The sequence below is a fragment of the Belonocnema kinseyi genome, chromosome 7 (genome assembly GCF_010883055.1).
Source record: "Belonocnema kinseyi isolate 2016_QV_RU_SX_M_011 chromosome 7, B_treatae_v1, whole genome shotgun sequence".
Lineage (NCBI taxonomy): Eukaryota > Metazoa > Arthropoda > Insecta > Hymenoptera > Cynipidae > Belonocnema > Belonocnema kinseyi.
In genome coordinates, this window is record NC_046663.1 from 36,683,235 (window position 1) to 36,707,800 (window position 24,566).

General features: G+C 31.4%; 1 protein-coding gene across 1 annotated transcript in view; it reads left to right on the forward strand.

The window, feature by feature from the left end:
- The window catches only part of LOC117175914 (growth factor receptor-bound protein 14-like), a 1,501,030-nt gene that overhangs the window by 15,748 nt on the left and 1,460,716 nt on the right, over positions 1-24,566 (forward strand). Inside the window, exon 2 of the mRNA XM_033365756.1 lies at positions 10,971-11,128. The gene's annotated coding sequence lies outside the window, so the exon portion shown is untranslated. The remainder of the gene's footprint in view (positions 1-10,970; positions 11,129-24,566) is intronic.

The window sequence follows — 24,566 nt, forward strand, 5'->3', positions numbered from 1 at the left end:
CGCCCCTCTGCTGCAAGCAGAGGAAAGTTTTCGCGCCATTTCACTTACATATATGAACGTAGACATTTCTTCTCGAGTTCACATCAGCGAAGAAGGGTGTAAATTGAATTGTGAAATGTTGTTTCTCATTTCGTCCATATTTCATCCGTACCCACTCTCTTTTTTTCAAACATCCACTTTTAAAAAAATTATTCTTATAAATATTATGCTTTGCGACATAGTGGTGACCCAGATTACCACCTTTTTTATTCACAACTTTTTTCTCTAGATTGAATTGTTTACAGTAATATCAAAAAAGTCTCATTGATGTTATATTTGAAGCATTGTAGAATTTTCAAAAATTTTGACGAAAGTATTGCGTAAAATTATAAATATTTATAAATAAACAAATTTCGAAAATCGCTCTTTTTTATGAAAGAATTAATTTTTGAACGTCATATTGAATAAATTGGAAAAACACTGGTTAGTCTGGTGTTTTTGGGGTCGCTGATTATGAATCCGGGACCATATTTGCAAAATTTAAAATTTCGTATCCAACATGGCGGACTAGTTTTCAAAAAAATAATGGATTTTAATGAAACTTGGAATCTGCGGATTTTTGGAGTCTCTGATAAAGAATCTAATGTCAGATTGTAAAAGTTCAGCATGGCTCATCCAAACTGGTGGAAAATTTTTTAAGCCGGTAGGCCATGTTCAATCCGGCATTTTTAATGTTCAAATCGGGCTCTGGATTCGTAATGAACGACCTCAGAAACCTCCGAGTAACAAGTTTGATGAAAATCCAACAACTTTTTTAAAATGCGTCCGCCATTTTGAATTTTAGAAATCTGACTTCTGATTCGTGATTAGTGACCCCGAAAGTTTCCTAAGGTGCACATCTCCGTAAAATTACTTTAAGTAAAAAACGTATGCCAGAAGTGGTTAATTTTAAAAATTCCCTGAAACACCTAAAATCGAGAATTTTGGCTTAAGTTCCTCCGTGTTTAAAAGGCTTTGATTTATCTTTCAACAATCATGAACAAAAATTTAAGTAACTAGAAGAAAAAGACTCGTTTTAATTTAAATTTAAACTTAATAAATAGAAAAAAATAGAATCTAAATACTTTTGAAATGAATGTTAATAATTTAAATAAATTTTAATCTACTATGTTATTTTTGGGCAGAATGCATTTTTTTGGTTAAAAATTCTATTATTTGGTTGAAAATTGAATTTTTTAACTGAAAATTTAACGATTCCAGCTTTGGTTGAAAACGTATCTTGTACAGTGGAAAATTCAACTAACTGGTTGAAAATTGGTCTTTTTTGTTTGTTTGTTTGTTAAATTCATCTGGTTGAAAATCCTGTTTTTTTTTTAAGTTGGATTTTTAATCTGAAGATTCAACTATTCCATTTTTTGTTAAAACCTTATTTTTTTTTTAAATTGAACAATTGGGGTTTTTTTGTCGAATTCAAATGATTAAAAATTAATTTTTATTTGTTTAAAATTAATTTCTTAAACTCAAAGTTTAACGGCCCCATTTTTAGCTGAGAACTTATATTCTTTAGTTTAAAAATCTACTATTTTGCTAAAAACTCGTCTTTTTGTTAAATTTGACTGACTGAAAATTCCACCTTGTTGTGAAAAAGATATTTTTAAATTAAATATTTTACTATTCCGTTTTTGGTCAAAAACTTATCTTGATAGGTTAAAAACTCAGCTATTGGTTTAAAAGTTAATTTTTATTCTAAGTTTAATTATTTCGTCAAAAAGTAAACTATTTTGTTAAACTCATCATTTTCGGGTAAAAATTTTACTTTTTAAATTGTCTTTTTGGATAGAAAATTCATCGTTTATGGTGAAAAGTGAAGATTTCGGGTTGAAAATTCAACTGCCCTATAAAAACTTTTTTTTTGGCTTGAAAATTCAACTGTTTGGTTGAAAATGTAACTGTTTTTTATTGTCATTTTTTTAAATTATTGCAATTTTTTAGTGAATTTCGACCATTTAATCTTCAACTAAACAAATTAATTTTCTATTAAATTGAATTTTCATTCTGAAACAATTTTTTGAATTTTAAAGGCAAAAGACGAAATTTCTGCGAAACAGTCGAATTTTCAACACTAACATAGAAATTTTTAACAAGCAAGTTAATTTGAAACCAAATAATTTAATTTTCTAGAACAAAACATTAACTCTCAAAAAATCTAATATTTAACATTTTAACCAAAAAATATATCAATTTAAAATGAAAGAAATTTAAAAAAAGTTAAAATTTCAACCCTAGATATGAATTGTCAACAAAAGCGTTTATTTTCAAATAAATAGTAGTTTTTTTATCGAAATAGTTCATGTTTCTGCTACAATACTATCATTTTTAACCAAAAAATATGATTTTTCCAAAAAATAGTTTAATTTTCAAAAATAGAGATGAATCATTAACTAAAAAAATGAATTATTTAACCAAAAAGACCAAAATTCTACAAAGCACTGGAATGTCATTTAAAAAGGAATAATTTTTTACCAAATTGTTTATTTTCAATAGAAAATTGAATTCTCAACAAATTAATAAAATTTCCAAGCATAAAAGACGATTTCAGTATAAAAAATGTAGTAGTTGATATACCGAAAAATAAATATTTCAATTTTCAATAAAAAAATAGTTGAATTCACAAAAAAAAAGAATTTGGAATAAAATAGTTCATTTTCCAACCGAAAAAGATTTTTTAGTCAAAAAACAAAACAAAAAAAATCAAACCAATTGTTAAATTTTCAAGGACAAATAAGTAAATTTTTATCCGAAAACATTATACAAAACAGTACGTTTTCAACCAAAGAGGTTGACGGCGGTTGACGTAAGATTCACCCTCCCAGTTTTCTTTCCTGCTCACACATATTTCAAATTCAAAATCAACGTCAAGATGAGTACTTTCTCGAATGCCTTTGATTTTTTTAATAAAATTTCTTTGGAAATTTAATTTCTACGTAAATTATTTCGAATAAGAATAGAACTAGGAAAATTACATATTTGAATATATTTAAATGTGATTCCATATTTAGTTTTTTGTCTTGAAAATAAAGAATAAAAAGTTTTCGGTGGCAGGGTGAGAGGCATGCCACCGTTGGTTTTTCCGGTTCTAGTTCTGTCCCTATATATTTCCACCTTCATAGATCGAAATTGGCTGGGACTGACGTTGTAACTAAACTCTCTACCTTACAACGACTAGCTAATTATTTTAGACATGACTTTTACTCGCAAAATATATTTCTCGCACTAAGTTGGACGTATACTTTAAACAATAAATAATACAAACAACACAGTAGCTTCGGAATGGATTGAAAGTTTGGTTGCCGAAAGGCATGCATTTGCTAAAGGTAAAGACAAAGTTTCAGGCGAACATGGAGACTTTAGTGTTTGGAATGCTAGATAAGTGAATGATATTAAGGAAAGACAGTCACGAGAAATAATACATGAAAGGAAGCTTGATATTTTATGTGTACCTGACACCAAGAAAAAGGGATGCGACAGTAGGATAATAGAAGATAGAAAGTTAAAGCAGGGACTCAAACTATGTTCCGGAGTAAATAGCGAATCACATGCTTGCCAAGGTGTCGGTCTAATGAATAAGAGAGCCAAACTTCATGTCAAGAGGCAAGAATTTGTATCTCTCAAAGTCCTCCGAGCTAGAATGAAAGTGTGATTCAGAAGACAATTTGTCATAGCGTATTACGCCCCAGTTGACGGTAAAAGGAATGAAGTAAAAGATTCCTTCTGAGTAATTTTAAATAATACTGTAGACACTTGTGATTATGAGGAAAGAATCATTCTGCTAGCAGACATGAATGGATGGGTTGGAATCCAACGCGAGAGTGCGGAAAGGTTAGTTGGTATTTTTGGAGATCGAAAAACAAATGATAAGGGAGACAGATTGGTTATGACTAAAAAAGGTCTTGTTTGTAAGAAATACTTTACTTAGTCATAACATGATTTACTTGTAAACCTGTCGCAGAGGCACCAATGAGAGGTTTTGCATGCAAAACGGTTTATTACCTCTTAGTTTCAAAAATTTAATTATGTCAGGAATGAAGAAGAAAGAGAACTAGAAGACGAAATAGATGCGAATCAGCGAATCAAGATAAAGAATTGACTGAAAGCAGAAGTTCTATACTCTGAGTTATCATTGTTAGGAATACGACAGAAGTGTGTGGTACTGCAGCTATAGGAAGAATGACTGGTGATGTTTGGCGAGATGATAAAATCCATGTAGCCGTTCAGGAAAAGAAACAAGCTAGGAAAGTTGAACACAACAGGCTTTAGGGGCCGTACTTCAATGACATCCCCCTCCCGTGTAACAAACCGTAATAACTTATCCCCCCCTCTCACTGTACATAATATATAGTTTCCAAGAAAATAAAATACGAGACTTAAATCAAATGTTTAAAAAAAAATTAAACAAAGACATGTTTTTCAGGGTGAAAATTTAATTTTCAAAACTTCTTTGTTTCTGCTTGACCAATTTTTTCATTTTACCTGACCATTAACATTTAAATACCGGCAGTTTCATCTTGTATTATTTTTAACATAATATCTTTCATAAACGGAATAAAAAAATGTTTCAGATAAAAATTTAAAATTTGCAAATCTACTCATTCATTTGAAAAAGATTTTTCTATCATAAAAAATGGAGATTAACAAAATACTTGAGTTTTCAACAAAATAATTGAATTTTCAACAATTATGAAATTGCAGAATGAAAATCAACATTCAATAAAATCGTTAAATTTTTAACTAAAGAGATGAACTAAAAGATAAATTTAACAAATCAGTTTTCCACAAATTAGTTAATGTTTTAACAAAGAGATGCATTTTCAACCAGCAATATGAATGTTACACATAAAAATGGTTTCTTAAAAAAGTGGTTGAACCAACATTTTGAAACAAAATTGTTGAAGCCTTAAACAAAGAAGATTAAGTTTGAACCAAACGGTTTCATTTTTATCCGAGTAATATGAAATTTCTACTAAAACAGGTGATTTTTTAAATTGATAAGGCAAATTTTCAAACAAAAATTTGAATTTTCATCCAAAAAGATTTCATTTTGACGTTGTAAGACTGAAAGATAAGTTTCAATCATGAAGGAATTATTCTGCGAAGATACTTTAATTTTAAACAAAACAAAAATGAATTTTAAACCAAAAAGGATAACTTTTTAACAAAATTGGTGAATTTTTAACAAAAAATTTTCATTTTTATCCAATAATTATGCAATTTCTACTAAGATAGATTAATTTTTTAATCAAAAAGACAAATTTTCCAGAAATAGTTTAATTTTCATTTTAAAAAGTTCAATATTCAATCGAAAAGGACTTTTAAAACAAATTATTAAATTCTCAACCAAACAGTTCCATTTCTTTTCTTGAAAGATGCAACTTCTACTAAAATAGATCATTTTTTAAATTTAAAGACAAATTAAAGAAAAATAGTTAAACTTGCATCCAAAAAAGATTTTAGTTTGACTTTTCAAAATGAAAATACGAGTTTTTAAATGAGAAGTGAATTTTCTACAAAATACTTGAATTTTCAATCCAAAAAGATGCATTTTTAAAAAAGCTGTTAAACTTTCAACCAAAAAGGATGACTTTTTAACAAGATTGTAAAATCTTTAACCAATCAGTTGCATTTTTAATCAAAGAAAGATGCAAATTCTACTAAGATAAAGGATTTTTTAAATAATAAGAACAAATTTTTATAAAAATTGTTGAGTTTTCATCCAAAAAAGATTTTAGTTGACTTTTCGTAAACCAAAATTTAAATTTTTAACAAAAAGTAAATTTTTTACGAAATAGATGAATTTTCAACAAAACAAATAAATATTTATCCAAAAAGGGTCACTTTTTTACAAAAATTGGTAAATTTACAAAAAAGAATGTCCATTTTTACTTCAAAGGATGCAATTTCTACTAAAATATATGAAGTTTTAAATTAGATAAATGGAAATTAGATAAATTAGATAAATGGATTTTATAAATGGATCAGAATCATTTTAAATTAAAATTTTTAAATTTATTTTGCCTTTCAGTTATTCAAAGTTAAAGAAATTGCCTGACTTTTGCAGAATTATTTTCAAATCCGTGAGTTTTTAACAATTTTTGTTAGCTATTTTCGTTTTTCACTCACCAGGTATCTTGGTGTAAAATTATATCCATAATTACCCTTCCGTAACAAATCGTGACAAAATCTCTCAGCTTTTCTCTCCCTCTTGAACTATTACGTAATTCAAGTACGGTTCCTTAGCAATGACGAGAGAATTAAACTAGGAAATGCTTATAGATATTAACCCTTAAAGTGCATACATTGTAAAAATCACGGTAAAGTGCATCGTGGGTATTCACCACCCCAGCGTATTTAATTATGTATTGTTTAACCCCTATCGAATATTTTTTTTAAATAAAATTTTCCGATATAGTTTAAGGTATATTTTATAAGGCAGAGTTGATTATATAGCCATTTATTTTAAGTTTGTTAAAAAAATTATGGAAAAAAGTCAATTTTATGATAAAATGATGAATCAAATTTTTTACTGTTAAATTCATTTTTTAATATAAAAAGTGAGGAACTTTGACATTTAATACTGTAAAAATACAAGAAATTACCAAAAGAAACAAATCCAACGCATCCACAGTCTGCACTCGCATGACGCGTTGTAGTGAGTTATAAGCCATCTACAAAGAAAAAAGTATGAAATAATTTTTAAAAAATGGTTTCATTTAATATGATATACTCACGTTAGAAAGTAAACAGAAATCAAGAAAATTTCAACAACAAAATTTGCTCCAAAATTACTTTTTCACTCACTAAGTGCACACTGGGTGTTTGATACCCCAAGATTTTTTTACCTTCACTTTAAGCAGCTGCTGCTAGTAGACAGTCGCTTGACGTAGTATGCTAAACGACTTAACTTACAGTTAGTGTCTCCAACTAAGTCTAGATGGCGACACTTACTCAATTTTTTCGAATGAAGTATGGTTTATAAGAGTCTGAAAATTGCCTGGGGTGTCTGGCAACCACAATGCACTTTAAGGGTTGAGGAAAGGTGTTAGACAAGGATGCTTTATCTCCTCTTGGCTGTTTATTATATTCATTGATAAGTGTCTTGGAACAGATCACCTCGTAGAAGAAGGTGTAGATCTCGGGACTGTAAAGGTACGTGGGTTAGCGTTTGCGACTGAAGCATGTAGTACTGCTGTTGTAGAAAGAATGTCTGGTGATGCATAGTGAAATGAAAAGATCCGAGTAGCCGTTAACAAAAAGAAATTAGTGGATCTTAAAAAGTTGAATTCTACAGACCTTGACGATGACTAGGGAATTACTAGAAAATAGTTATAGATGTTAGGCAATTTGATAGACAAGGATGCATCATGCCATCTCGGCTGTTTATTATATTTACGCATAAGTATCTTAAAATAGCCCACCTCGAAGAAGAAAGTGTGGATATCGGAACCGTAAACATACGTGGATTAGCGTTTGCAACTGAAGCGTGTGATACTGCAGTTGTAGAAAGAATGACTGGTGATACTTGTTCGAATGATGAAATATACGTTGCCGTTAACGAAAAGAAAAAAGCGTATCTAAGAAAGTTGAATACTACAGGCCTTAGCGATGACGAAAGCATTATACTAAAAAATGGTTATGGATATTAGGCAAGGTGCAAGACAAAGATGTGTCATGTCCTCTTGGCTGTTTATTATAATAATGAATTAGTGTCTCAAAATTGCATACATCCAGAGAGGAGTTGTAGATATCGGGACCGTAAAGGTACGTGGGCTAGCGTTTTCAGATGAAAACATTGTCATAACAGAGTCAATCCAAGGTTCGCAGAGAATGATGAAGAGACTGAATACTAACATTAAGAACATAGGTTTTAAAATTAATGCGAATGAAACAAAAATAAAGGTGTTTGAATGAAAGGGTGAGAAAACAGTATACAGCATTGCCTTAGGCGATTTGAGGATAGAACAAGTGGATAAGTACGTGTATCTTGGTGGCCTATTCACCAGTGACGGAAAGATTGATAGGGAGTAAAAATATAACAAATGAAAATAAAATTCTAAAGTAATAAAAGAAATCCGGGAAATATCATAGTGGCTATATTAACTTTCAAATAATTTTGCATACAAAAAGCGTATTTGTTCCTACAGAATATCATTAAATTATTGATACAAATCACGTTTTTTTGTCTAAATTATTCAGATTTAATTTATTTCTGCTTCAGAGTAAAATAATCACATAACTGGAAATAGAAAAAGTGCATCTCAGAAAACTGGTTAAAGTTTTCTGCAGTCTAAAGTGTCTAGATATTCTTTCTCAGCAAAACTTAAGAGAATAGTCGTTTCGGAAACTTAACTCGTCAAGTGCAAGGCGCAAGGAAAATAACTTTGTAAACTTGGTTATCACATTGACTCATTTTCATTTTTATCATCTTTATTACTTCTTTAAAGTCACTTATTAATAACTTTTTTGGAAGAAAATCACTATACTCATTTTTTAAAGAAAAAGATCACTTGAGTATCTTTCATCAATCTAATTTTAGATTTTATCTAAAATAAAATCAATTAATGTATGTATGAAATCTATAGTAATGAATGGCATAAAAATGCTATTCAATATAAGACTTCATACTCTTTTCCCTATTTTCCTCTTTTCCCCCATATTTAAGAATTCTACTTATTCCCCCTATTTAAAAAGGAAACGTTTCCTTTTTCTTGTTTTTGTCCTTATTTGCGAACTTAATTGATAAAACTCAATAATTAAATCCAAACATTTTTAGTTTAGTGTTAATTTTTTTAAATTGAAAAATCTACTATTTTATTTTTGGTTCGGAATGCATCTTTTTCGTAAAAATTTTTACTATTCGGTTGAAATTGAATTATTTTGTTGGAAATTCAACTTTTCTGTTTAAAAATAATCTTTTTGGGAGAAAATTAAATAATTTTATGGACACCTTATTCATTTGGAAAAAAAATATTTGGTTTGAAAAGTCAGCTTACCTCTGTTAGATTCTGTTAGGTATTATTAGGTTGAAAATTATAATTTTTTTCACTGAAAATTTAGGTATTTAGTTGAAAATTCATCTTTCTTTTTGAAAATCAACTTTTTTGTGGACATTTTACTTCTTTGGCTTAAAAATCAATTTTTTTCTAAAACTTTGGACTTTTTAGCCTGAAAACTCAACTCTTTAGTTCGAAATTCATCTATTTTACTAGAAACTCCATCACGTTTTGAAAATGCAATTTTTTGGTACACAATTTATAATCTACTATCTAATAAAATCTACTGTTATATTTTTAGTTCAGAATCCATGTTTTTTGGTTACAAATTTGACGATTGGATTGAAAATTGTATAATTTTTTTAAAATTCAATTTTTAAAAGCCATCTTTTTGGGTTGAAATTCAACTGATTTGTTGAAAATTCGCCTGCTTGGATAGAAACTTAATTTTTTAAATTAAAGATTCAGCTTTTTTGATTAAAAATTTAATTTGTTGCTGAAAATTCAACATTCTTCTGGAAATTCATGTTTTTGACTTGAAAACTTACCTGTTTCTTTGAAAATGTAACTGTCTGTGGTTGCAGTTTAATTTTTTTGTATTAAAAACTTTTTCGGATAAAAATTCGTCTTTGTTTTTTGGTAAATAATTTTTTTTTTATAAAGGTGTATCTTTTTGGGCTTGAAAGTCAAGTTTTTTCTAAAACGTTCGACGCAACACCTTGAAGACTCAACTTTTTGATCGAAGTTCACCTCTTTCAGTATAAAATTAATCTTTTTTGATTAAAATTCAACTCATTATTTAAAAAGTATTTTTTTTAAATTCATCTCTGTTTAAAATATCATTATTTTTCGTCAAAAATGCAACTATTTTACTGAAAATTTATCTCTTTTGGTAGAAATTTCATCTTGCGTTTGTTAAAAACGTAGCTATTTTGTTGAAAATTAATAATCTGTTTTGGTTTAGGATTGATCTATTTTGTTAAATATTCATCCGCTTTCTTGAAAATTCACCTATTTTATTGAAAATTATTTTTATGTTTGTTTTTTTTTGAAGTTTAATAGTTTTAATTTAAAATTCAACTATTCCTTTTTTGGATGAAAATGTTTCTTGTTTAGCAGAAAATTAACAATAAAAAAATAAAAAATTTTAAATACAAAAAATTAAAAGTCCGTATATTAATTGGCGGTGCTGTATTTTAATTTTTTTTTCATAATAAATTTAGTTTTTGACTTGTTATGGAAAGTAGCTTTAGTTCACACTTGAAGTATTCGGTTAAAAATTCTTTTTTTGGTTGAAAATTAATTTTTTCAAACTATTTTGTTGAAAGTTTGATTTAAAAATTTAAATCGGTTAAAAATTTAGAAACACACAAACTTTTATAGAATAAAAATTAATAAATTAAATGAAATAAATTCTAATAAGTGAAGAAGGAATTAAGTGTAAAATTCTTGATTATTCTTACAATTCAAAATTCAGCTATTCGGTAGATAACTCTTCCTTCTAGGATAAAAATTATCTTCTTTGAATTAAAATTTTTTTAAAGAGAACAAGATATTAGATTAAAATTCCTTGTTATTGCGAAAATTAGAAATTGAATTAGGAATTCCTCATTAAAATTTTAACATTTTTTATTTATTTTTTCTGTTTTTAATAGAATTTCATCTAATCTTGTAAATGTAAATCTATGAATAAAATATGTAATGGAATTGGGATTTTTTAGTAGATTTTATTCAATTACGTCAGTCTGTGGCGGCCATGAATATCTCTCTGCCATAACATTTTTACATTCAAATGTACTCTAGTGACGGTATTCCCTGGTGAGAACCTTATTGCAAAATCGATGTATTGGCACACTTTTTGAGTACATCAAAAGTGATAAAAATCATAAAAGCACATTTATCCGCTTTAGTGGAAGCAGAAAAGAAAAAAATGTTTTTTTTCAGTTTTAGTGAGCAGTGTGCAATTCTGAATCAGGATTAAGTCAGAGTGGAGAATAATATAAAGGTTGCTGAAGCAGCCATAGACGATGCGGAAGATCTGCTAGAATTTCCGGTTTAAAGATAATCCGGATATAGTTAAGGGTCATCAGTGTGCAACTAAGGTACAGTTTTTTATATAGTAGAATTACAATTGTCTTTTTCTTAGCTCATTATAGGTTTTCTCTTGTTCCTTTTTTTTTCCTATTAGAGAAAATTTTCTCTGTAAAAGAACATAGTGCAGAGAACAAACTAGCAACTGAAGCTATTTCTCAACTCCCTTAAGACTTCCTAATAGTATTTGAAATTTGTCCTGTCTTCCTAGCTTATTCTGGCCTTTCCTTTCGGCATTTCATTGCCTTTGGTTTACTGAGACGCTTCACGAATGTCTGGTTCGTATTTCAGCTTCAAATATTTACTTTCAAGCAAACCATCCATGAAAAGAAAACCTTCCAGCTTTTGCAAGCGACAGTGAAATCGTTTATGAGTTAGTTAGCCAGGATGGTCTAGTGGAACGGAAAATTGGGAAAAACTTGGGAATTTCAATTGGGATCGGGAATATTTTTCTTTTATCGAAAAATCTCCTTTCATTCGTAAATGCTCCTCCAACTTTCCCTCCCCATACCACAATCTTAGCTTTCCCGCCGTCCCCTCCATCCTTAACTTCTTTCTAGACTACTTCCCTCTCTTCTCACTTCCAAAGCCAACACTTTCTTTCCCAATTCCTTACTTCCAGTCCTCTACTCACCCACACTATTCTACTAGCCCTTCCCATACTTCCCCACCCTTCTTGTTACCTTACTTACCTCCCCTAATTTTTCCTACTTCCCGAATCAACAGTTTCTCTCACTTTTTCTCCCCTCATTTGACCTAATTTCCCCCACCCACTCATTTTCCATCACCTTCCTTACATCCGCTTCCCTTAATTCCACTAACTTCACCTATTTCCCCTTCCCTTGTTTTCGATCATTTCTCCTACTTCCCCTCCCTTTATTTTCTATCACTTCCTCAAATTAAACCTTACTTCCCCTATATTTCCTCCCCTCACTTACCATACTTTTCTTCTCCTTATTTTACCTACGCCCCTTCCCCATGTCCCTTCTTCTCACTCCCCTTAGTTCATCACTGCCCCTGTCCTAATTCCCCCTCACTTCCCCTACTATTACTTTCATAAATTTCTCTACATCCTCTCATTTCCCGCCACCTCCTTTATTTTCTATGCTTATTCTTCCTTTACTTCTCCTTCTGTGACTTTCCCTACTTTCTAACTCTTCATTTCCCGTCCCTTTCCGACCTTCACTTCCCCTGATTCTTTGTATTGAAATAAACTGACATCAATGGACCTTTTTTTAATTCTCAATTTGTTAATTTACCCTGAAGATTCTTAAATTTAATTTAAATTCCTATGGATTTTATCAGATTCTTATTCAATAATTCTATTTACTCCTCTTTATTAGAATTCATTAAAATTTTCTTGAATTTTGACATTTTTGTTCTGTCCACTTGAATTATTTTTTATGACTCTTGATTTTGTATATATTTCATTGAATTCTTTTGAATTAAATGTTTTGAATTTTCATCATTTTTTATTAATGTCCTATTGCTAAATTTGCTGGCAAGCATGTTTTCTTAAAAACCTGTGGTTCTACTATCTTAACTTTAAGCTAGCAGGACCACACAGGGAAAAAACGACTTAGGCATAATTTATTTCCACAACAATTTAGGGCTCATTTACGGCTCACTTAGTGCCCTATTGTCAATTTTAATGCTCCGAAATTTTTCGAAAAAACCTATAATCATGCTAGATTAACGTTAACCTGTCAGTGTTACACAGTGAAAAAAACGACTTAGGCATTATTTCTTTCCATAATAATTTAGGACTCATTTAGGGCTCACTTAATGTCCTATTGCCAAATTTTATGGTACGCATTTTTTTAAACCTGTTGTTCTGCTATCTTAGCGTTAAGCTATCAGGATCACACAGAGGAAAAAACGACTTAGGCATGATTTCTTTCCACAATAATTTAGGGCTCATTTAGGGCTCACTTATTGCCCTATTGTCAAATTTAATACTCCGCAATTTTTCGAAAAAACCTATAATCATGCTAGATTAAAGTTAACCTATCATAAATTTATCTTGCTGCTTTGGCATTTATTATAAGACCAACGAACATTGTCGGTTCTTTTTTTCCTCTTAATATTTTCTGCGTACCTTTATATCATCAAATTCAAATCATGTCTTGTGTCGCTTGCAGACTGCTGTGTACCGACGCATTCCAATACATGCTTCCAGATTTTTTTCCTATGATCTCATTATCTGAATTTATATTTTCCTTTCTTGCTTTGCATAGCTCCTCTAGGTCTAAAGTGATATTTCTTACTAATCCCAGATGCAAGAATCTATCTTCTTCATTCCCTGTAGGATCCGGAAAGCTGATGGGAATATTTTCTATATACACCTCATCTTCATTGTCTTCCATTTCCATGAAAATGAACGAACCTGTAAAAAAGAAAATTATATAATTTCTCATTTTTGCATATTTTAAACGTATTAGCGTATTATTGGGCATTGCAATTAGGAAAACTACATATTTGCTATAATAAATAAGACATACCACTCGCTTCATAAGATGTATTAACGATATCATTTGAACAGCGGTTGCATCCTGCGTCCTTTTGCAAGACGTCGAGGATGCTATTTTCAGAGACTAAATCGTGGAGTAATCTATTTGGCAAAACGTAATTTCTTTTCTCACGTACTTTAGTGACACATAATCCACTGCATGCTAAGGATACCGTACACTGAGGTACAGAAGCAAACAAAGTTTGAGCCAGCACGTAAACATTCATACAGCAGTTTACTAAAATTTGATTTTTGGCAATTTTTGTTAAATTTGTTCTCATCCAATTTGGCCATCGCATTATTTAGTATCGCTCCCTTCTTTCGAGATGGATTGCCTGGAAAAAAGGAACAATATACAGTGCTGATATCTTGAATTAAATTTAATTAAAACATGGAAATCTTAAGGTGGGTAAAGCTGGAGGTACAACCATGCCCAAACAATGTATGCCCTACGCTAGAATGAAGGGCTGATTGAGGTCCCATTTAATACAAAATAAATGGAATTTTGGGCTCCAAATTTCTTCAAATGCATGGCTCCACCTGCTTTACGTACACTGATAAAAGGATGTTTCTTGGCGTAAATGGAATTTCCTTTTGAATTTAAGCTTGACAGGATTTTTATTAGTCTGAAAATTAGGCCTTTTGTAGCAAAAATCTTCCTAACTCTGGTTTGCCGGGGGTTTCGCGTTTGGATTCGATGGTTTTCGCGGTAATTCAAGGTTTTCCGAACCGTACTTTTCTCCTTGTTTTTCGTGGCTTCTTGCAGTGCGGAATCGTAAACTGCGCAACTCCGCTCACCTGGCAAGCATCTCTCTCGCGCCACCTTGGACCACCTTATCCAGTATGTCGGGTTCCGGAAAACCGGAGTCTAATCATCCCTTAACATTATAAAACTATTCCTTTCCCAAAATTACCGTTGAAGTGCTAGAAAAAGTATTATATCAGTTTGGAATATTTTTTAGGTGTCTGGGAACATCAAAGACTCTTCCAAATACCTCCCCTAATACTCGAAATTCACCCCGTTAAAGAATTTGACATTAAACCGAGAATGAAGTATATCAGAAGATTTTTGTGGTAAAACTCTTTTTGGGGGCGTTGTAAAACGTAAGGAGAGCCCTTTATTCCTGGTGCACTCACTTTTATGATTAGTGCATATTTATTATTCGGGGTAGTTTTTCTAATCCTAGTGAAAATGGATTAAACCAATTTCTTTTTTTTACCATATGTTAAGGCTACTTTAGGGCTCCCCGAATATGATATTTGAATTTAACAAATTTAATCATTATATTCTCAGCGCCCTAAATAATTCTATAAGGTGAATTCTGTCTAAAATCATTTTTAGTACGTTTTACAACAATGTTCAGCCAGCTTAACGTTAAGCTTAGCGCAAACAATATTTTTTACGAAAAATAAAGGAGCCAAAAATTTGGGACTGCGGCCCAAATTGGCCCAAATTAGCCCTAATTAAGAACTAAATTATGAAATAGGTTACATCTCTATATCTGAATTATTTTGTGCAGCTTAGCATATCTGCATACATTGTTTGAACATGGGGGTACTTCCAGGTTTACCCAACTGAAATAGTAGACTCATTAATACGCAAATTTACCTGAAGGTCTAGGTTGTTTCCATTCTTCAAAATAGGAATTTTTAAACTTTTTATAAGAAATTGCATCAGCAATTTTTATATTTTTATCTAAATACAATGAAGGTTTTCCGGATTTTGTCCTAGTACTCTGCGCGTGGCGTTCGATAACAGGTTTGGTTTTACGGTGCTTAGATATCAAACCCTTCCAATTTTCTTCCATTCTTGATGCAAGAATATGCGGTGCACTTCTTTTGCACTTTTTTTGCTGATTGATTTTCTGCAAACTTTGCATTAAAATGAAAAATAATTCGAATCAAAATGAGGCTCGTGTAAATGAACTTACATGAAAATAATGTGACATTATTTCATAATGACAAAAGAGGATATTGACAACTTCACAAAAAGATATACATATTTGGTGTGCATTAATGAATTTTTAAATGGTGACATACCTTTAATTTCAGTATTGTTGCCTTTGACAACCTCCGTGTACTCTTCCTCGAGAAGCTCTTCACTGGAAACAGTGGACTTGTCATTGATGACACTAGTGATTATACCAACTTCAGAAGCTGAATGATCAGAATCAACCTCATTTTCGTTTCTTTCTGTTTCCATAAGTTTAGCTTCGATTAAATTTGAACATACATTAACATGTTTTTGACGAAATCATGTGGTCTCATGGAATGCATAGTAGAAGCCTTATTATTAAACAGAGTTTGTTTAATATTTTTTATCTGGCTTTCCAATTGAAACAGTTTAATTTTTCACGTTAAAGTCTGGAAATTTTTAAATTTTTAACTCATTTCGAATCGTCTTGTGAAATTAATTATTCTTTACTTGTGAATCCTTAATGTAAACATTTTTTAAATCATTATAATTTACATTGACAGTTTATAAATTTAAAATATTTTTTATCCAAAATTGTCTTTTTTAAACGCTTCTAATTTTAAGTTTCTTAAGCCTTTCAAACTTCATTAAACGTTTGTTTAAAAGAAAAATTTAAGCTGAAAAATTAAAATCGATAATGGAGAATTTTTCAAGTGAAAGATTTTTGATTTGCGCATTCTAAACTTAATTCTATCATAATTTAAAGGCAGTAGGGACATACTACCAGTACCGGCAAAAAATTATCTGCCGGTACAGGCAAAGAAGTTATCTACCGGTACATTAATGCATAACCTTATTGTATATTATTACATTTTCATCAAATTTTTTATTACATTGCTATTACAGTATTATTGTGATCGTACATAATATTATTTCTGCGACCAGTCCCACGGCTGCCTTCCCACTCCTACGAGATGTTGCATAGGGGTGGGAGTTTAACCAGAATTATATCTGTGACTCGTTAAAGGGGTGCCTTCCCGCCCCTTAGAGATGTTGAAAAGGGGTAGAGATTGGACCAAAATTGTTTCGACCAATCAACGGATTGCGTTCCCGCCTCCAAGAGATGTTGGAAAGATGTAGGGGATTAAACAACATTATATATATGTTTAGTCATAGGGGTTCCTTCCCGCCCCCACAATACGCTGGAAAGGTTTAAAGGTTGCTTCTGTGACCAGAAGAGGGACGCCTTCCCGTTCCCACCAGATGTGGAAAGGGATAAGGGTTTGGCCATAATTATTTTTGTCACCCGTCAAATGGGTGCCTTCCCACCTCCAAGAGATGTTGGAAAGGGGTAAGGGTTTCACCAACAATATTTATGCGATCAGCCACAGGGGGTAAAGATGTGAACAACATTATTTACGTGAAAAGTCACAGGGGTCCCTTCCCGCCCACACGAGACGTAAGAAAGGGATATGTGTTTGTTCTGTGACCAGTCGCAGGGGTTCCCTTCCCCTATGATAGGCGGGAAAAGGGTAGAGGTTTGAAAACATTATTTCTATGAGCAGTAAAAGAAGTGCCCTTCCGCCCCCACGAGACATTGGAAAGGGGTACGGGTTTGGCCCCTGTTTGAAAATAACTCCTCACATGACCTTACTATAATACGAGGTGTGTTTAAAAAGTAAGGTGACTTTTCAATTTTCGCGGGCTACGTACATTCAAGTTTTAAGTTTTTTGTTTTGTTGTGTTGGTACACACGTCACGATCATATGTTCACAGTTTTGACTAAATAACTCGTTTTGTTTTTCTGGCAGAGGCGTAAAATGTTAGAAGGGTTTGGTGTGCTCGGCGATTTTCTTCTTTCGAAAAAAAAAGAGCAAACAGTTTGCATTAAATTTTGTGTGAAAAATGGAATCCAGTGCTCTAAAACTCTTGAAATGTTAACAGTTGCATACGGTGAGTCTACTCTGAGTAAGAAAAATGTGTGTAAGAGGTACAAGCTGTTCCAAGAAGTCCGAGAGGATGTCGAAGACGAACCTCGCCCTGGACGTTCCAGCACGTCAACAACAGATGAAAACGTTCAAGCAGTGGAAGAAATGGTGTTGAAAAATCGCCGAAATACCATCAGAGAAGTTGCTGAAGATGTTGGCATATCGGTTGGCTCATGCCATGCTATCTTTTCGGACGTTTTGGGCATGAGACGTTTGTCAGCGAAATTTGTTCCAAAACTGCTTAATTTTAATCAAACGATCCATCGCATGACCGTCGCTCAGGAGATGTTGAATGAAGTCAATAATGATCCTGATTTTCTCAAAAGGGTTATAACTGGGAATGAATCGTGGGTATATGGTTATGACGTCGAAACTAAAGCCCAATCGTCAAATGTGAAGGTTTTACTTACTGTCTTCTTTGATTACTGTGGCGTAGAACATAAGGAATTCTTACCACAAGGTCGTACGGTCAATAAGGACCTTCAAGTTATGCGCCGTTTGCGAGAGGCGATACGCAAAAAACGTCCGGAACTTTGGAAAAACAATTCGTGGCTTTTTCATCACGCTAATGCACCTGCTCATTCATCGTTGCTTGTGAAAGATTTTCTGACCAAAAACAGCACCACAGTCATGCCTCAGCCTCCATATTCACCGAATTTGGCCCCAAGAGACTTTTTTCTTTTCCCAAAACTGAAGAAACCCATGCAAGGACATCGATTGTCAACGATTGAGGAGATAAAAACTGCATCGCTGAAAGAACTCAAGGCTATACCACGAAATGATTATCAGAAGTGCTTCAATGATTGGAAAAAGCGTTAGCGCAAGTGTATTATATCTGAGGGGGATTACTTTGAAAGGGACAACATAAATATTGAGAAATAAATGAATATTTTTTGAGAAAACCATAAAGTCACCTTATTTTTTTAACACACCTCGTATGTCTGACAGTTCCTTTGGTATGCCAAAAATATTTTTTTTTTTACCGTTGATGGCAGAGAAATTTATTGCTGGTGTCGACAGAAAACTTTTTTTGCCGGCTCAAGCAGGAAACATTTTTGTCTGTACCGGAAGTATATCCAGTCCGAATTGAAAAGTACAACCAGTCAACTTATTATTTTTTAAAACTGTTGAAATCAATATTGTACCCATCTTTTTCAACAAATTTTTGGAATTCCCGGTCAAAAAATAAATTCACTGTCATTTCCCGGTTTTTCAAGGTCTCATCAAATTCTCGTTTATTTCCCGGTTTCCCGGTGCAATACCCACTCTGATTTCTCATTCACATCCGTAAACTAGTAGGTTATTAATATTTTTAAACAACACTTGTTTTGATACATATAGTAGTAATTTGTTTTATTTGGGTATAGCCGTTGGAGAGGGAGGATGGCAATAATTTTTTTTCAAATCATCTGGTTCGAAATATTAGTTGCGAACAAATATTGTTTAAAAAACATTAATTAACAATTTTTCAGGACTATAAAAAATTACAATATTTTAGAATTTTTTAATTTGGGAATAATGTGTCGAACATAAGAGTTTAAAATATCAGCTTTATTTTACACAAAATTGTATGTAATCCTGATAAACAATTTATTTACACAAGAAGTACCAATGTATCAGTTTGGTGTATAAAATATCAACGTGTACAAAAATTGTTCTGATCAACTATTTAATTGATATTTGGTAACAAAAAACTGTCATTTAATTGAAAATTTATTAACAATCAATAAAGCTATACAAAATTTCTGGATTTATTAAGGATTTACTATGGCAGACCATTAGATGTAGCAAATATGTTTATTTTGGGATAAGAGTATTTGAACAAAAACATTTTTTTATGAAGAAATGTCGGGGTTTTTAATTGTTTAAACAATTTGTTTAAATACAGGAGAAAGGAGTTACGGAACAACTCAATATAGCTTTAGATACAACTATTTACTCAGTTTCTGGTACTAACTGAATAGTAACGGTAACTAATGGAATTGTTGTACGCACTAATAAAATAGCTGTATCAACTAATAAAATATCAGTACGATATCTTAGTGACTAAATAGTTGGCGCAACCAACCATTTTTTTCAGTGAAGATATCAAATTATTAGTCATAAAAAATCATCCCCCTGCCTAATGATTATAAACACGTTTTCCAGATTTTTCGGATATTTAATGACGAAAAATTGCTTATAACAGTCTATTATTAAAAGTGTAAACTTTTTTTCGCTACTCTGAGAAGATGATTTATTTGAAAAATAACTGCCCCCTAGGTGATTCACGAAGTGAATTTTTCACAGAATTTTGTACGCGAAAAATTTTATGGTTTAGAGAAAAAATCTGACCCTCCTGAACTTGGCCATTTTAGGATTTCAAAAACAAATGTTTGTGAATTCTTTCAACCGTCCACTTTAATTTCTAAAGAAATCTCATCAGGGTAGTTTTTGTAACAAAAATGCATTTAAACACATGAGGCTCTTCCGAAAACACAATGTTCCTAATTAAAAAATGCATCACTCGTAAATTATTAGTCACAATGAATTCCAGGAGGGCTTATTTTTAAGATTTTGTTATGTCCTACAAATCTCGTTCAACACAATTTTTACCTGTCCTCTGAGTAGAAGTCTTATTGTTCATTAAAAATACACGCATTCTAATTGAGGGAAAAATTCACCGTAAGAAAACCGGAAAATGCCAAGGAATTTAAGAGCATTCATCAGACGCCGATTTAGTTAACATTTCTGCATAAATTTGGTTTACTTTAGAATTAAATATTTTGAAATCCTAAAGAAATAATACGAGAATTTAAGTTAATCTAAAAATTCTATAACCCCTTCTTCACATTGCTCCCTTTCTCAAGGAGTATACATATGTACATACAAAATATTACGAATTATTTTGAACCCCCTTTTCGATATTTATCACTTTTTTGGGAACTAAGCACATGTATATTTTATCAATTCAAATCTTTTGTTTCAAATATTGAAACTTGCGACAATTTCAGCTGTAAGAAAAACCACTATGAATTATGATTAAACTTTGAATATAAAAAAATTTGATTTTTTTCCTGACAATTTTTTGGGTTTAAATTGGCTTCAACACTTAAATTCTATTGTACCTGCAGCTGCATTCTCTGTTATATAATGGATACGATAATTAAAACCGCAGGGTAGTTTCGTCAGCTTCCAAATTTGTTTTGAAATCCAGTTTTCTCATTTTTCGGGCTCTAAACGAATGCACGTTCTAGTATATACTCTCTTGCGTGAGGTATCACGTCTATTAAGCTCTTTTTTTATTAAAAGTTCTTCATATTTGGTTCTTGACCTGAAGAATGCAAATTTGATAAAGTTTTTATGATCGAATATTAAATCATTATTTTCACTTTGAATCGTCGAGTCACTGTCACTTAATCACATCGTTCGATATGTTCGGTTTTCTTCCAGGCCTCGAACTCATTTTTTCGTCACAGATATTAAAAGATTATGGGATAAATAAATGCACTTTTTTTAGATAACTTTTCTTTAAGAGAGAACCCATAAGACTGAATCAAACTGGTGACATGATTCTCTTTAAGGGTGCGAACTCATTCTTGCATCACTAATATGCTTCGATTTTTGGGAATCTACAGTCTGCAGCATTGTTAGAAACCCGATACGTAAACAAATGAAGGCACGGCGCACAGTGGTCTGGAATAGGAATTTACTGTTCATAATCGCCCACAGGTCGTATTTCTTAACCGATTTAAAAGTTCTTTTTTTAGAAATGCTCAGCAATTAATTTTTAAGAGAATTGTGTTTTGCTTTTTTTAAATTTTTTCACAGAGCAACAATATATAAACAAATATAGTGACAAAATTGACCATTTTAGCTATGTGAATTTTTATCTAAAAAAGAACAGATAGAAACTCACTATCAGCCGGAATTATTGCACATGCATTCATAGAACATAATTAATTTTAATAATATTTAACTTAATTATTATAAACAATTTTTATAAACAAATTCTTATTAGTGTTTTTTTATCATAGAAAAAATCGTTTATTTCACGCTAGTTGCTAATATTTTTCATAAGAGTCATAATTTGTAACAAAAAAATTAGCATGAGTCAACAACTATTCTTTTTATAAACATTTCTATAAACAAATTCATTATAAACGAGTTTTCCTCATAGCTGAATTGATTTTTCTGAACAAAACTGATTCACTATTATCTTTAAAGCCATTTATATACTTAAGGCTTTATCAAACATAAACAATATAGATTGTTTATAACAATTTAGTTAAACAAGTCTCCTAATCGCCCGCTTCCTCGTAGAAAACAATGTTTTTTTTTCTTCAATAATTATTAGAGTGACATTTATTGCGGTGACTAACCAACGAAATTAAATAAAGAATAATTTATATGATTGTTATGAACAATTTTTTTAACGAAACTATGATTTTTTTTACTTGCAAAAAGGACGGTTCTCCACTGAAATTATCCGACACTAAACTAACAGTGATTCCAAAATTGGATATGGGACATTAAATAATAATTTGCGTAATTGTTAATAACAATTTTAAAATTTTGAATCATTTTGAATAATTTTTAATGATGAATTTTAATGATTTTGAATCATTTTTAGATTCGAATTGTTCTATTAATTCATCGAGTTCTTGATGAAATTCAACTTCAACTTTTTCCCATTCAGGCTTCAAGGATGCAATGAAAAGATCTGAGGACTCAAGGAGTTTGTGAATTAGGTCGTGCATAGTATGCAATCGAGAGATTTTTCGTGTGTTGAACTGTCGAATGTACTTGATGTACCTGGAACTGTACTTTTTGGTTGAGAGTCACTTGTTCTTCATTTTTTTTCATGAAGTTACGTACAAAACAAATGAAAGATAAGTGACTTCTGAATACGCAAGTACAGCGTTATTGCACCTTATTTTCACTTGTTCCTTATTTATTTTTCAGGAAGTTGCATAAAACAAATGAAAGATAGGTGACTTCTAAAAACGCAAGTACAGCGTTATTGCTATGGACAGTTTGCTACAGAAATTGTTATTAACAATTACGAAAATTATTATTTAATCTCCCATATCCAATTTTGGAATCACTGTTAGTTTATTGTCGGATAATTTCAGTGGAAAACCGTCCTTTTTGCATGTAAAAAAATAAATCATAGTTTTAAAAAAAAATTGTTTATAACAATCATATAAATTATTCTTTATTTAATTTCGTTGGTTAGTCACAGCAATAAATGTCACTCTAATAATTATTGAAGAAAAAAACATTTTTGTCTACGAGGGAACGGCCTATTAGGAGACTTGTTTAACTAAATTGTTATAAATAATCTATATTGTTAATGTTTTATAAAGCTTAAAGTATATAAATGGCTTCAAGGGCATGTGATACTTAGAAAATCGTCGATTTTACCCGTTTTAGATTCCCCCGGCTTTTTTACTAGAATAATAAATATTTTGTCTTAAAAATTTGGGAAATGATAGCAAACATGCTAACGGACGTCCCCACATACTTTTTTTGCGGGGTAATTCAAAAATGTTTCAATTTAGCAAAATGTGATTAATTTGCATAGCGCTTAGGAAATAGTATCGATTTTTTCAGTGTTAGATTCCCCGGCTTTTTTCCTAGCATAAGAAATATTTTGCCTTCAAAATCTGCGAAATGATAGCGAACATGCTAACGGGCGTCCCCACATACTTTTTGTGTTTTTTTGTCGAAAAATTTTTGATATTGCTAACAACGTGCGTGTATATTTCGAGATTATGTGTGTTATAATTCACCTGAGGGTTACTTCCAAACTACACAATATTTTTGGCCGAAAACTTTGGACTTACACATAAACATAGTAACTAATCTCCCGGAACTAACCTTGTTTGCAGGCAATCAAAAAAATTTATTTTATCAATTTCCAGAATATCATAAAGGCAAAGATGAAAAACGACGTAACCTCAAAATAATGCATATGCACAAAACTTTTGTTTAGCACAAAAAATTTTTTTGTTATAATCCCTCCAAAAAGAGTCCGGGGACGTCCGTTATGATATTCTATAGTATCTCCGAATTCTGTTTTTAAAAATTTTCATTTTTGTGGAAAAAAAAACCGGGGAATGCAATAATTTCGGCTGATAGTGAGTTTCTATCTGTATTTTTTCTTGAGATAAAAATTCACAAAGCTGAAATGGTCAAATTTGTGACTATATTTGTTTATATATTGTTTCTTTGTGAAAAAATTTTTTAAAAAAACCACAATTCTCTTAAAATCTAATGGCTGAGCATTTCTAAAAAAAAAATTTTAAATCGGTTAAGAAAGACGATCTGTGGGCGATTATGAACAGTAAATTTCTATTCCAGACCACTGTGCCACGTCTACACATGATTCCAAAGAACATTTTTCAGCACAGCGTCTTATACGAAATTATTTTTTTACGGAACAGAACACTTCCCTACATACTTCTATGTCCAATTAAATATGGAAATCACTTTTTATCGTTTTCCTTTAGTTAGCAAAAAATCCAAAACACATTTTCAATCTCGTGTATTGTACGAAATAATTTTTATCCAAGTCTGCACTGTATACTTGTATGTTTAAATAAATATTCGAAATACTATGCGTATTTTTTTCTATCATTGAAAATAATGACTTTCGTCTGCATACTTGTAGTATTCTCATTAATTTCCTCGTAGCCGTCAAGCTATCTCAAATCAAAATTACCGGTCACTAATTTTGGGCATATTGGTCTCGAAAGCACCGGTTAAAAGTAGAGATCCCTATTACCGAGCGAAATCTGTCGATAAAGTGCAATTTCTAAGTAGGATAAAGTTAGGATTTGGTGCAATTATTTTACACAAGTTAGGCAACACTAAAAAATATTTTGGGTATTTTTCTTTGTCTAAGAATGTTTGCGAAAGTGGATAAAAAATTGTACATGGATATCGTAGGCCCTAGATTACACAGGCCGACAAAATTTGACAAAGGTCCGGAACCAGAGACCAGACCTAGTATACCCGAAGGTTTTTGCTGCGCTGAATCCGAATCCGACCTC